The 12852-nt window shown below is 42.2% G+C and overlaps 1 non-coding gene and 1 pseudogene across 1 annotated transcript; both read right to left on the reverse strand.

The window, feature by feature from the left end:
• Positions 1 to 957, reverse strand: LOC119922993 (annotated as a pseudogene).
• A 3858-nt stretch (positions 958 to 4815) lies between these two features.
• Positions 4816 to 4954, reverse strand: LOC119923029. The gene has a single exon (XR_005448750.1). It is a non-coding gene; the product is annotated as a small nucleolar RNA SNORA7 (small nucleolar RNA).
• Positions 4955 to 12852: the final 7898 nt, after the last annotated feature.

The following is a 12852-nucleotide window of genomic DNA, read 5'->3' on the forward strand; positions in this document are numbered from 1 at the left end:
CTAAATGATCACGGGGATTCTGTTTCTCAAAATCAGTTTCTTTAGAGCTTCCTTCACCTCCTTGTTTCTCAAGCTGTAGATCAGGGGGTTTAGCATGGGGATCACCACCGTGTAGAAGACTGACACCACACGATCTTCATTCAGTGAATAGCTGGAACTAGGTCGTAGATAAGTAAAGATTAACGTCCCATAGAATATGATGACGGCCGTCAGGTGGGAAGCACAGGTAGAGAAGGCTTTGTGCCTGCCCTAGGCAGAGGGCATGCACAAGATGGAGGCGAGGATATATGTATAAGAACTCAGAATGATCAATAACGTGCCTAACATATTCAATCCTGCACACGTGAAAATGATATTTTCATTCACGTGGATGTCTGAGCAGGAGAGTTTGAGGAGTGGAGGGCTATCACAGAAAAAATGTTGGATGACATTAGAGTCACAGAAAGACAGGCTACTTATGTAACTTGTATGAATCACTGAATTCAAGAAGCCTGCAACGTATGCCCCCATGATCATTTTAAGGCAGATTGTCCTGGACATGATAACTGTATAGAGCAGAGGATTGCAGATGGCAGTGTAACGGTCATAAGCCATCAACCCAAAAAGGATACATTCAGTTGTGGCCAAGGCAATGACAACATACATCTGCAGAAAGCACCCCACAAAAGAGATGGTTTTCCTCTCAGATAATAAATCCACCAGCATCTTGGGGGTGACGGTGGATGAATAGCAAACATCAGCAAAGGACAAGCTGATGAGAAAAAAATACATGGGGGTATGGAGTCGTGAATCCAAGCAGATCAACAACATCATCCCCAAGTTCCCTAGCATGGTGACCACATAGACAGCTAAAAACAGGATGAAAAGAATGAGCTGGAGCTCCTTGGAGTCCACAATCCCCAGGAAGACGAACTCAGTCATGATTGTGCGATTTAGGTCAGGCATTTATTTATTCCTTACGATGTTCACATCCGGGTACACGTGGGACACGTTTTCTTGGATTCCCCATCAAACATTTAGAGAGGAGGCAGTATATCCACGCACCAGAGAAACCTAGAAGAAAAGCAACTCAGTAAGTGACAGGGCAAAACCATGAAGAGTTCTAGAGGGAATGTGTAAGAGCAGCTCGCTGAGAAAGGAGGCAAATAGAATGGTTTCCAATTTCAATTTGATAAACATGAAGGATTATCACTCAACCAAGATCAGGTACATTCAACTCATCTGTCAATTTAGAGTATTCATTTGTGGGTTATCTCTGCAGATTTCGCAGCGCTCATCAGCTGCAACCCTACCATCTGTCAGAATCTTCTCTTAGGAACTTTCTCCAGAGTATTGCGGAAAGAGAATGATTCTGGGAGTCATGAGGCCCAAATTTTGATCTCAACTCCACTGTTGGCCTGCTGATTGATGTCACGACTTCTTGACATCAATTTCCTCTTCCTGGAATGGGGATAGTAATCTCTGCCTCTTCCTACCTCCTGGATATATGGTGAGAATTGATTGAAATTGTGCAAATTCATCAATTCATTCAACAGTACTTATTGAGCACTTACTGTTTGCAGAGCACTGTACTAAGCTCTTGGGAGAGTACCATACAACAATAAACACATTCCTTGCCCACAATGAGTTTATGGGCTAAGATATTTTTGTAAATAAAAAACAGTATAGGAATTCACTCTACAGTCAGGTTTTCCACTGCACAAGTGTTCACCTTCTGTTTTGAAGAGAACACAAATTATTCTTCTGACAACATGCTTCTAACTGGAAAGTGCCTAAAGAAATGATTGTGTGTAGGTGTGTAGCATTAGACTGTGAGTTCGTTGTGGGCAGGAATGTGTCTGTTGTTATATTGTACTCTCCCAAGTGCTTTGCACACAGTAAGTGCTCAATAAATACGATTGAATGAATGAATCAGACACAGAGTGTTTCACCATAAGTTTTCCTTAATGCAGGTTCTGCATTCCCCCTGCCTTTTCCATTAAGTACTCTCTCCAGGTATAATAGTGATGGCATTTGTTAAGCACTTACTACGTGCGAAGCACTGTTCTAAGTGCCAGGTATGCATGGGACTCGTTTTTTGGTTTCCCCATCAAATGTTTAGAGAGTAGAAAAGAGGGTGAGTCATTTCCACTGCCTTCTCACATCATCTGATGGGCCAAAGAAGCACTCTTCCTTTCCAGACGAGGTCTACCCTTTTTGGCTCTATCTGTGGTTCTGTATTGTCCACATTATTGCTCCCCTCCATTGGATGAAGATTACTGATAGCTGAGAGTACTTAATTCCTTTCTACCTCCAAGAGATGAAAAAATGAACAAGATTACCAGTGTGGCTCAGTGGAAAGAGCCCGGGCTTGGGAGTCAGAGGTCGTGGGTTCTAATTCTGGCTCTGCCACTTATCACCTGTGTGACCTTGGGCAAGTCACTCAATTTATCTGGGCCTCAGTTACCTCATATGTAAAATGGGGATTAAGATTGTGAGCCCCACGTGGGAGAACCTGATCATCTTGTATCTCCCCAGTGTTTTGCACATAGTAAGCACTTAACAAATCAATCAATCAATCAATCAATCGTATTTATTGAGCGCTTACTGTGTGCAGAGCACTGTACTAAGCGCTTGGGAAGTACAAGTTGGCAAATACCACTATTATTATTATTATTATTATTATTATTATTATTATTATTATTATCACCTCTGTTTTAGATTTTCCTCAAACACACACTAGCTTGCAAGTTTATTATTTTAGATGAAATGTGACTTTGGGCACGTGACTCTGTACAGAGGACAGTTTCTATGTACCCTTGCCTGGCTGAAAGATCTACTGCCCTGAATCCTGGATCGTGGTGTTGCTTTAATTTCCCACCATCCTACTTCCACTATTCAAATCCCCAACATGCCTCTCAATGCCAGCATCTTTAGCCAAGGGTGTCAGATTAAGGGGTGGGTTAGGAGCACTCCAGAGCTCTCTGCCCCACCCCCTCTCTTTTTTTGGCAATAAAATGGGTTATTTCCTAGAATTGCTCATTTGATACGAGGTTGTAGCAAGTTGTTGCCCCTACACTCCAGGGAAAACGTGCTGATTTGCTGCATTTCTCATAGATGAACTGACTTTAGTGTGTTCTAAGCAGTGCTACCCCCTCAGGGTCGCACCTGTAGAGCTTCCAGTACTCTACCACTCACTACTACAGGAGGGAGAGTCAAGCAGAGGCATACCCATTCCATTCATAGCTTGGGCAGTGGCTAGTGAGTGGAAGGAAATCTGTCAGAAGTCAAACCTCACCTGTGCTGTGTAGCAGCAGCATGGGAGAGAGTCGAGTGCAGAGACTCGTTTAGTGTGCAGATGGAGGCAATGGTAAACAAATTCCCTATTTTTACCAAGATAACTCTATGGATAAATTACCAGAATGATTGCAGGTGAAAGTGGGACGTTCTGGGAGAGATTTGTCTATGGTGTCTCTTCAGGTTGGACACTACTCGACAGAATAGGACAACAAGCAGTGCTAACACCTCGTCACTTGCCTGATGCATAACCTTGGGCAAGTCACTTAACTTCTCTGTGCCTCAGTTCCCTCATCTGTAAAATGGGGATTCAATACCCACCCTCCCTCTTACTTAGACTGTGAGCCCACTGTGGGCCAGGGACTCTATATGACCTGATTATCTTGTATCTACCCTAGCACCTACTATACTACTTGGCACACAGTAAGCACTTCGTTATGGTTCGGGGTAGATACAAGCTAAGCAGGTTGGACACAGTCCCTGTCCCATTTGAGACTCACAATATCCATTTTAGAAATGATAAAACTGAGGCATAGAGAAGTTAAGCGACTTGCCAGAGGCTACATAGCAGACAAACAGCAGAGCCAGAATTAGAATTCAGATCCTTCTGATTCCCAGGCTCATGCTCTATCCACTGTGCCATATTTCTTCATTTAAAAAAAACACACTTAGCTTTAATTATCATTAAAATTCAGCAAGCCATAGCGGATAGGGCACAGGCCTGAGAGTCTAAGTTATGGGTTATTATCCCAGTTCCACCATTTGCCTGTGGTTTGACCTTGGGCAAGTCACTTCACTTCTCTAGGTCTCAGTTACCTCATCTGTTAAATGGGGATTGAAAATATGAGCCCCATGTGGGACAGAGACTGTTTCCAACCCAATTTGCTTGTACTCACTCCTGTGCTTAATTCAATGCCTGGCACATAGTAAGCACTTAACAAATATCATAATTATTATTATTATTAGCTAAATATTCATCAGTTACAAAGTTTGTGGCGATTGGAGGGCTATAGGAGGTAATAATAATAATAATAATGATGGCATTTGTTAAGCGCTTACTATGTGCAAAGCACTGTTCTAAGCGCTGGGGGGGGACACAAGGTGAACAGTTTGTCCCACGTGGGGCTCACAGTCTTCATCCCCATTTTACAGATAAGGTAACTGAGGCTCTGAGAAGTTAAGTGACTTGCCCAAGGTCACACAGCAGACATGTGGTGGAGCCTGGATTCAAACCCATGACCTCTGACTCCAAAGCCCGTGCTCTTTCCAAAGGGAAAACTCATCATCCTAGGAACAGACTGTTTAGGAATCTCTTGCCTTGTCTTATTCTGTCGAGCCGTCTCTGAGCCATAGTGACACCATGGACGTGTCTCTCCCAAAACATCCCACCTCCAATTGCATTTGTTCTGGTAGTGTATCCATAGAGTTTTCTTGGTGAAAATACAGAGGTGTTTACCATTGCTTTCTTCCGTGCAGTAAACCTGAGTCTCCACCCTCGACTCTTTCCCATGTCACTGCTGCCCAGCACAGGTGAGTTTCATTTGTAGCAGAATTGTCTTCCACTCGCTAGCCACTGCCCAAGTTAGGAATGGAATGGGTTTGCCTCTGCTTGAGTCTCTCTCCCGTAGCCGAGACTGGTAGAGTACTGGAAACTCTCCAGGTGCGATCCTGAGAGGGTCTTAGGAATCTTTAGTAAAGTTTATTTATAAAATCCCCCAGTGAGAATTGCTTCTGGGTAATCTCAGCCCCAGACTAACTGGTAGTGCTATCTCCTACCCCAGTGCCCCGGATTATGCCAAGTGATGACACTTTTCCTCTTTCCACTTTTCCCCCTTTCCTCTGTTCCTCCTCCCCTCCCCATCACTCTGACTCCCTCCCTCTGCTCTACCCCCCTCCCCACCCCACAGCGCTTGTATATCTATGTACATATTTGTTATTCTATATATTTTATTAATCATGTGTATATATCCATAACTCTATATTGATGCTATTGATGCCTGTCTACTTGCTTAGTTTTGTTTTGTTGTCTGTCTTCCCCCCCTTCTAGACTATGAGCCCGCTGTTGGGTAGGGATTATCTCTGTTGCCAAATTTGACTTTCCAAGTGCTTAGTACAGTGCACTGCACACAGTAAGCACTCAATCAACATGATTGAATGAATAAATGAATGACATTCCAGAGGCAGCGACTAGGGCAGGCAAACCATGCAAAATATGGTATCACAATGGAGCCGTATAAGGTTGACTACGATCGACTGACCGAATAATAAATTGCTATCGGGGTAAAGCACAGTAGGTTACTTTCTGAGTCTGCTCTCTTTGTAATTTCATTAGGGTCTTCAGTTGGACAGCGAATAGCAAATGAAAATAATCCACTTATTCTTCCCGATTGACTGTTAAATGGATCTAGGAATTTAAATAGGCATCGCAGGAAGACACTTAATTCCCTAGGCTATCAACCTTCCTAGGAGGATTGGGTAGGACAAGGTAGTTAAATAATTTGCTTTTCATTGACTTTCCAGGTCTGTTCTGGGATCCAATTGGGGAGTGTTCTTCTTGTGTCTCAAGACTTTTGAGATATGTTTCCCCAAATGATTTCAAGGATGACAAAATATGAAAGCATAAGGATTGGGCAGTTCAAATCAATTAGTTAATCAGTAGCATTTATTGAGCCCTTACTGTGTGCAGAGCACTGTACTAAGCACTTAGGAGAGTACTTTACAATAGAATTAGTAAACACGTTCCCTGCCCACAATGAGCTTACAGCCTAGAGGGGGAAACAGACATTAATACAGATATATAATTTACAATATAACTTTATCATGCTTTCTTCCAGGTTGATTCACAGATCACATTTGGGAAATAGAATATATTCAGCTCTAAGGGGACCTGATAGGTTGTATCAACATTCCTCTGTTGATAGCAAAGGTGGGACACACGCTATTAATCAATCATACTCATTGAGTGCTTACTATGTGCAGAGCACTGTACTAAGCACTTGGGAGAGCACAATACAACAGAATTAGCAGACACTTTCCCTGCCCACAGTGAGTTTACAGTCTTGAAGGGGAGACAGGCATTAATATGAATAGACAATTTGGAACTAGGTGTTCCTTATATATTAATGATGGCATTTATTAAGCACTTACTATGTGCAAAGCACTGTTCTAAGCACTGGGGAGGTTACAAGGTGATCAGGTTGTCCCATGGGGAGCTCACAGTCTTAATCCCCATTTTACAGATGAGGTAACTGAGGCTCAGAGAATTGAAGTGAATTGCCCAAGGTCACACAACAGACAAGTGGCGGTGGCGGGATTAGAACCCATGACCTCTGACTCCCAAGCCGGGGCTCTGTCAAGTAAGCCACGCTGCTTCCCCAAATGTCAGGAGTAGTTATCAATAGTCAATTTCAGGAGAGGAAGCATTTTGGCTACCTTACTTAAATATCAAGGTTGGCAAGCAGGCTGTCCCCTTGAGTAAGGGTGCAATCTGAAAGTGCTTTACCAGAAGGCAGGTGGGATTGAGAGAAAACTTGGAGCTGCACCCCTGCCTGCCTATTTACTTGTTGCATTTGTGCTCCAGAGGGAACATGGTAGAGTGTAAGTGGTCCTAGGCAAGCGTTTAATAAATGTCATCATTATTATTACTAGGATTCGCATTAACTCCTCTGCACCAGTTCTCAGTTCTGAAGTCTTCTATACTGTGAGCCTACTGTTGGGTAGAGACAGTCTCTATATGTTGCCAACTTGTACTTCCCAAGCGCTTAGTACAGTGCTCGGCACACAGTAAGCACTCAATAAGTACGATTGAATGAATGAATGAATGAATGAAGTCCAAAGACTGCAGCTCATCTACTGTTCTCTATGGTAGACTCCATTCATTCATTCGTTGTCGTATTTATCGAGTGCTCACTGTGTGCAGAGCATTGTACTAAGAGCTAGACCATCCACTGTCTTCTATGATAGACTCCACTCATTCATTCAGTCATATTAATCGAGTGCTCACTGTGTGCAGAGCATTGTACTAAGAGCTGGACCATCCACTGTCTTCTATGGTAGACTCCACTCATTCATTCAGTCGTATTTATTGAGTGCTCACTGTGTGCAGAGCACTGGACTAAGAGCTAGACTTAGACTAAGACTCCATCATGACCTGAGCGGTCTGAAACAGAAAAACTGAACCTCTAATTTTTTTAGAAATGTTTTTTGCCTCTAAATTAGTGACTTTCAACAGTGTGCCATGACAACGTGACTCAGTGGAAAGAGCACGGGCTTTGGAGTCATAAATCATGGGTTCAAATCCTGGCTCCACCGCTTGTCAGCTGTGTGACTTTGGGCAAGTCGCTTCACATCTCTGTGCCTAAGTACCTCATCTGTAAAATGGGGGTTAAGACTGTGAGCCCCCCGGGGGACAACCTGATCACCTTGTAACCTCCCCAGCGCTTAGAACAGTGCTTTGCACATAGTAAGTGCTTAATAAATGCCATTATTATTATTGTTATTATTATGACACTCTTGTGTGACATTAGTATCTACTGAGAGACCATCAAGATGGCCGGCATTTACTGCCTCAATCTCTTTGCTTTTCTGTCTGCCTAACTAATCACCCTCAAAGACCAATAAGCTTAGGTTTCTCATGAATATGATTATCAGTTAAGAATGGTCCTTTTATTTTGATTTCACATTTTGAAGATGATGAATATTTGCTCTAAATTTATATCACTTAGACAAATGGCCCCTCAATCTGTCATTCTCAGCCTCTCCTGGCATCTCTACTGCTCCTCTCTCAGTCTTTTCTTGGAGAGGGCTTTCCTAATAAAAATTGTGATATTTGTTAACTGCTTAATAATAATAATAATAATAATAATGATGGTCTTAGTTAAGCGCTTATTAGGTGCCAGGCACTGGGGTGGATACAAGCAAATTGAGTTGGACACAGTCCCTGTCCCACATGGGGCTCACAGTCTCAATACCATAATAATAATAATAATAATAATAATAATAATGGCATTTATTAAGTGCTTACTATGTGCAAAGCACTGTTCTAAGCGCTGAGGAGGTGACAAGGTGATCAGGTTGTCCCACGGGGGTGGTCACAGTCTTAATCCCCATTTTACAGATGAGGTAACTGAGGCACAGAGAAGTGAAGTGACTTGCCCAAAGTCACATAGTTGACAATTGGCAGAGCTGAGATTTGAACCCATGACCTCTAAGTTCAAAGCCCGGGCTCTTTCCACTGAGCCACACTGCTTCTCATATGTGCCAAGCGCTGGGGTTGTTGTCTTCCGCTGTCGAGTCATGTCCAACCCATAGCAACTCCATAGACTCATCTCTCCCAAAACACCCCACTTCCACCTGCAATCATTCTGGTAGCATATCCGTAGAGTTTTCTCGGTAAAAATAAGGAAGTGTTTTACCATGAAGCGCTGGGGTAGATACAAGATAATCAGTTTCCACAGTCTAAGTAGGAGGGAGAGCAGATGAGGGAACTCAGGCACAAAGAAGTTAAGTGACTTACCCAAGGTCGCACAGCAGGTAAATGAGGGAGATGGGATTAGATTAGATGGGATTAGATGGGGGAGTCCCGTGACTCTCGGGCCTGTGCTCTTGGCACTAGGCCCAAGTGATTCTCCATCCTCAGGCCATTGCAGAAATGTTGTTACTGTGGAAAGCTTCTGAGAAGTCGATAGAAAACTTTAATAACTATTATCAGTGCTGTATTAATACAGTCGAGAAATGTAATGCTAAATGTGACACTGTTCATGGGAGTAGCTTGAGGGGGAAAATGGATGGAGAAGTGTTTCTAACAGAGAAGAACATCTGTAAATTTCAGTTCTCAAAATAATCAGTTCTATCCTCGCTACCTCATGCAGGTAGCCAATCAAGGAAATGTTCTAGGCTATAATGTGCAGTGAGCCAGATTTTCCCTAAGGCTTAGTCCTTCCTTGGGATTTGAAGAGGCTCTAGCTGAGGCACGTTAATTCTTTAGGGAAACTAGAACATTTAAATGCACAAATGTTGCAGAACTGGAGTTCAGTGACATCTCATGGTGAGAGTTTTAGTATTCTTGTTTTACCTTGCCTTTAACCATTGGAGCTTTACACGGCTATTAAAACTCAGGATGCTTTAGGAAAAAAAAATTTCAATGGCACATCCCTTTTTTGGTGTTTGGTTGGTGGCACAGTGTAACACCATTTTCTTTGAGCAGTGTAAATTGTTCAAGAATGTATTATTGTGGGCTGTATAGGTTGGCTATATGCATCCAGATAGCTCACTCGCCTGACTTGTTTCCACTGCTCTGAGTTCTACTTGATATTTAATCTAAAGAAGGAATGTTACTAATTCTCAATCAACAAATAGTATTTACTGAACACTTACTGTATGCAGAGCACTATACTATGCATCTATGTCATGTAAATTTGAGCAATGGCCTCCAGTCGCCTCTGGGTATCTTGGTGAGCACTCACAAGAATCTAACTCTAGATTCTAAATTCATTGTGGGCAGGGAATGTACCTGTTATATTGTCTCCCAAGAGCTTAGTACAGTGCTCTGCTCACAGTAAGTGCTCAATAAATATGATTGACTGACTAACTGAAGGTAGATTTGATCATTGAAGAGAAAAAGAGGACAGTAGTTCCCTTAAGGGATCCCGCCTCTGCCACTTGTCTGCTGTGTGTAAGCGCTTAGTACACTTGGAAGTGCTTAGTACACTTGTAAGCGCTTAGTACAATGCTCTGCACACAGTAAGTGCTCAATAAATATGATTGAATGAATGAATGTGTGATCTTGGACAAGTCACTTAACTTCTCTGTGCCTTGGTTACCTCAATTGTAAAATGGGGATTGAGACTGTGAGCCCCACGTGCGACAACCTGATTACCTTGTATTAACCCCAGCGCTTAGGACAGTGTTTGGAACATAGTAAGCACTTAACAAACACTATTCTTATTATTATAATTTTTATTCTCTATTCCAATCTCAGTGTGCATATAGGATTGTTCCTTATTATTGATGAACCTCTTAAAGAGTTCTGTCAGTGAAAACTTTGGTAGCTACTGAGCTCCCTCAAGAGACAATGGGAAAGTAAAGACAAAGCTTTTATCCCAGGGCACCATTATTCCAAATACGAAAATACTGCAGCGTGGCCTCTTGGAATGAGCCCGGGCCCGGGAGACATGGATTCTAATCCTGACTCTGCCATGTGCCTGTTGTGTGACCTTGGGAAAGTCACTTCACTTCTCTGTGCCTCAGTTCCTTCATCTGGAAAATTACTGTGAGCCCCATGCAGGACAGGGCCTGGGTCCAAAGTGATTAACTTGAATCTATCCTAGCCCTTGGAACAATGCTTGGCACATAGTAAGCCCTTAACAAATACCACAAGTATTATTATTATTGTCTATACCTTAGCTCTTAGTACAGAATTTAGCACAGAGTAAGCACTTAAGGTGACATTATTATTATTTTAAAATGTGTGGGTGTGGAATTTAAATGGACAAATTATGTCTTTACAAAATAGGAAAAAAAAGAACTAAGGGAGCTCCACCCCTTGAACTACACACTGTGATTAGATGAAGAAGTAGAGAGAAAAGTTATGATACCGGGCAATTCAGGCCTCCCCGCAAAAAATACTCTGCTAAGGTAGAATAAAGATTTTATATTTTGTACTTCAGAATTCAAACTAGCTGTCTAAAATTGACTTGACAGACCCAGTAATGGAGAGAGCAGTTACCTCAAAAAGGTGTTGCATTTTTGACTTTGAGAAGCTGCTCTTAGAAAGTTGGAAATATCATAGTCAACACAACAGAGTACACTGAATCGGGCAGTCGGTTGCATAGTATATAGATGTTATTGTCCATAACTCACCTCTAGTGCTTCTCTAGTCCCACTTTCCATACTTTTGTCTAGGTTAGCCATATGGCTTCCTGAATTCCACAGGAAGCATAATGGGCAACATAGTTGAGCCACTGAAGAAATCAATATGCTCCCTCTAGAAATGATCTTATCTACCATTTCTATTGTTGGTACTTTCCCAAGTGCTTAAAATAACTACCACTGATTGATGGAATGATTTGTCTTTGTACAAAGAGTGTGTGAGCTACGTTCAGTTGCAAGTTAAGGAGTCTAGTGAAGGTACCTTAATATAAAATATGCTAACTTGTGAAGTAAAACAAATTACTGCAGAACCTCAGAACAATGTTAGCCAAACAGCATTGAAAAATAAAGATACCCTGATTTTTCGGGGGTTCACGGTTCAACACAGAGATCGGCCATCGTCCTCAGAAATCTGATGTTAAACTGAAGAAGAATCTCCAGGGGAGAGAGTTCCACAGCCTGATGGGCTCGATCCTGATTTTTTTATAAGTTTGCAGGTTACTCCTTTTCTTAATTCCAGTTTATTCCTATGCTCAGGGTGTTTCAAGAGGATAATTGCTCTCTCGAAGGTCAAGATGTAGTTTAGGAGCACTAAAACAAAAGCACATTTTAAAATAGCCAATGAAGCAAAATTTCCCTATTCCTTCTCCCCTGTCTCCTTCATGCTCAAAGAAGTGGGAGAACATGTGATGGAAAAAATAATGAAAAAGCTTACACCAATTTTGTGTAGGCTTTCACAGTATTTTTTGTCTCCTTCTCTATTTGTGTTTCAGGTTCTTACCTCAGATGAGGCTCTACATGCCTTTCACTCCAAATCGTGTCAACATTAGTTGGAAAAGAGGATGAAAGATTTCACATTTTTTTAAAAAGGAAATGAATAGAGAGGAATGGACAGTGAGCTGATTTATGGAGACATGAGGCAAAAGACAGACCAGAAAGGGAGTTAAGGGGGTGAGGGTTTTTTTTTCTCTCACTCTGAAGCATGAAATTTATTTTAAGCGTTGTCAGCGGCAAGGTTGTCAACAAGAATGGGAGGTTCACTCTTCCCTCAGAAACTAGGAGGAGGCCCTCCCAACTCTAACTCTGAGGCCCAGCCTCTTTCCCCTAGGCCACATTGCAGAACCTGCAAATACTATCAAAAAAGTGTGAGAAAGAGTGTTTAGGATATTCCAGTATAACGGCTCTTGGTATATGAAGCTGAGAGAAGCAGCGTGGTTCAGTGGAAAGAGTCCGGGCTTGGAAGTAAGAGATCGTGGGATCTATTCTCGGCTCTGCCACTTATCAGCTGTGTGACTTTGGGCAGGTCACTTCAGTTCTCTGTGCCTCAGTTACCTCATCTGGAAAATGGGGATGAAGACTGTAAGCCCCGTGTGGGACAACCTGATTGCCTTGTATCTACCCTATCGCTTAGAATAGTGCTCAGCACATAGTAAGCGCTTAACAAATGCCATTATTATTATTATTATTAAATAGAAATGCAGATCTGCATTATAGCATATGATGACCTATAGACAATGTACAGTAACCAAGAAGACTTCAAAAAAAGGAAAAAACAATGCCACCATGCAACTTCTGCAAATTAAAACTGGATAGGTGACAAGGATTTCGTACATTCATTCATTCAATCATATCAGAGGCCATAGGGAAGAACAAGATTCATCTACCTGCCATTTTTCTCAGATGCTTCCTGGGCATTGATAAAAGACA

Source organism: Tachyglossus aculeatus, unplaced genomic scaffold, assembly GCF_015852505.1.
Source record: "Tachyglossus aculeatus isolate mTacAcu1 unplaced genomic scaffold, mTacAcu1.pri scaffold_136_arrow_ctg1, whole genome shotgun sequence".
NCBI classification, from domain to species: Eukaryota; Metazoa; Chordata; class Mammalia; order Monotremata; family Tachyglossidae; genus Tachyglossus; species Tachyglossus aculeatus.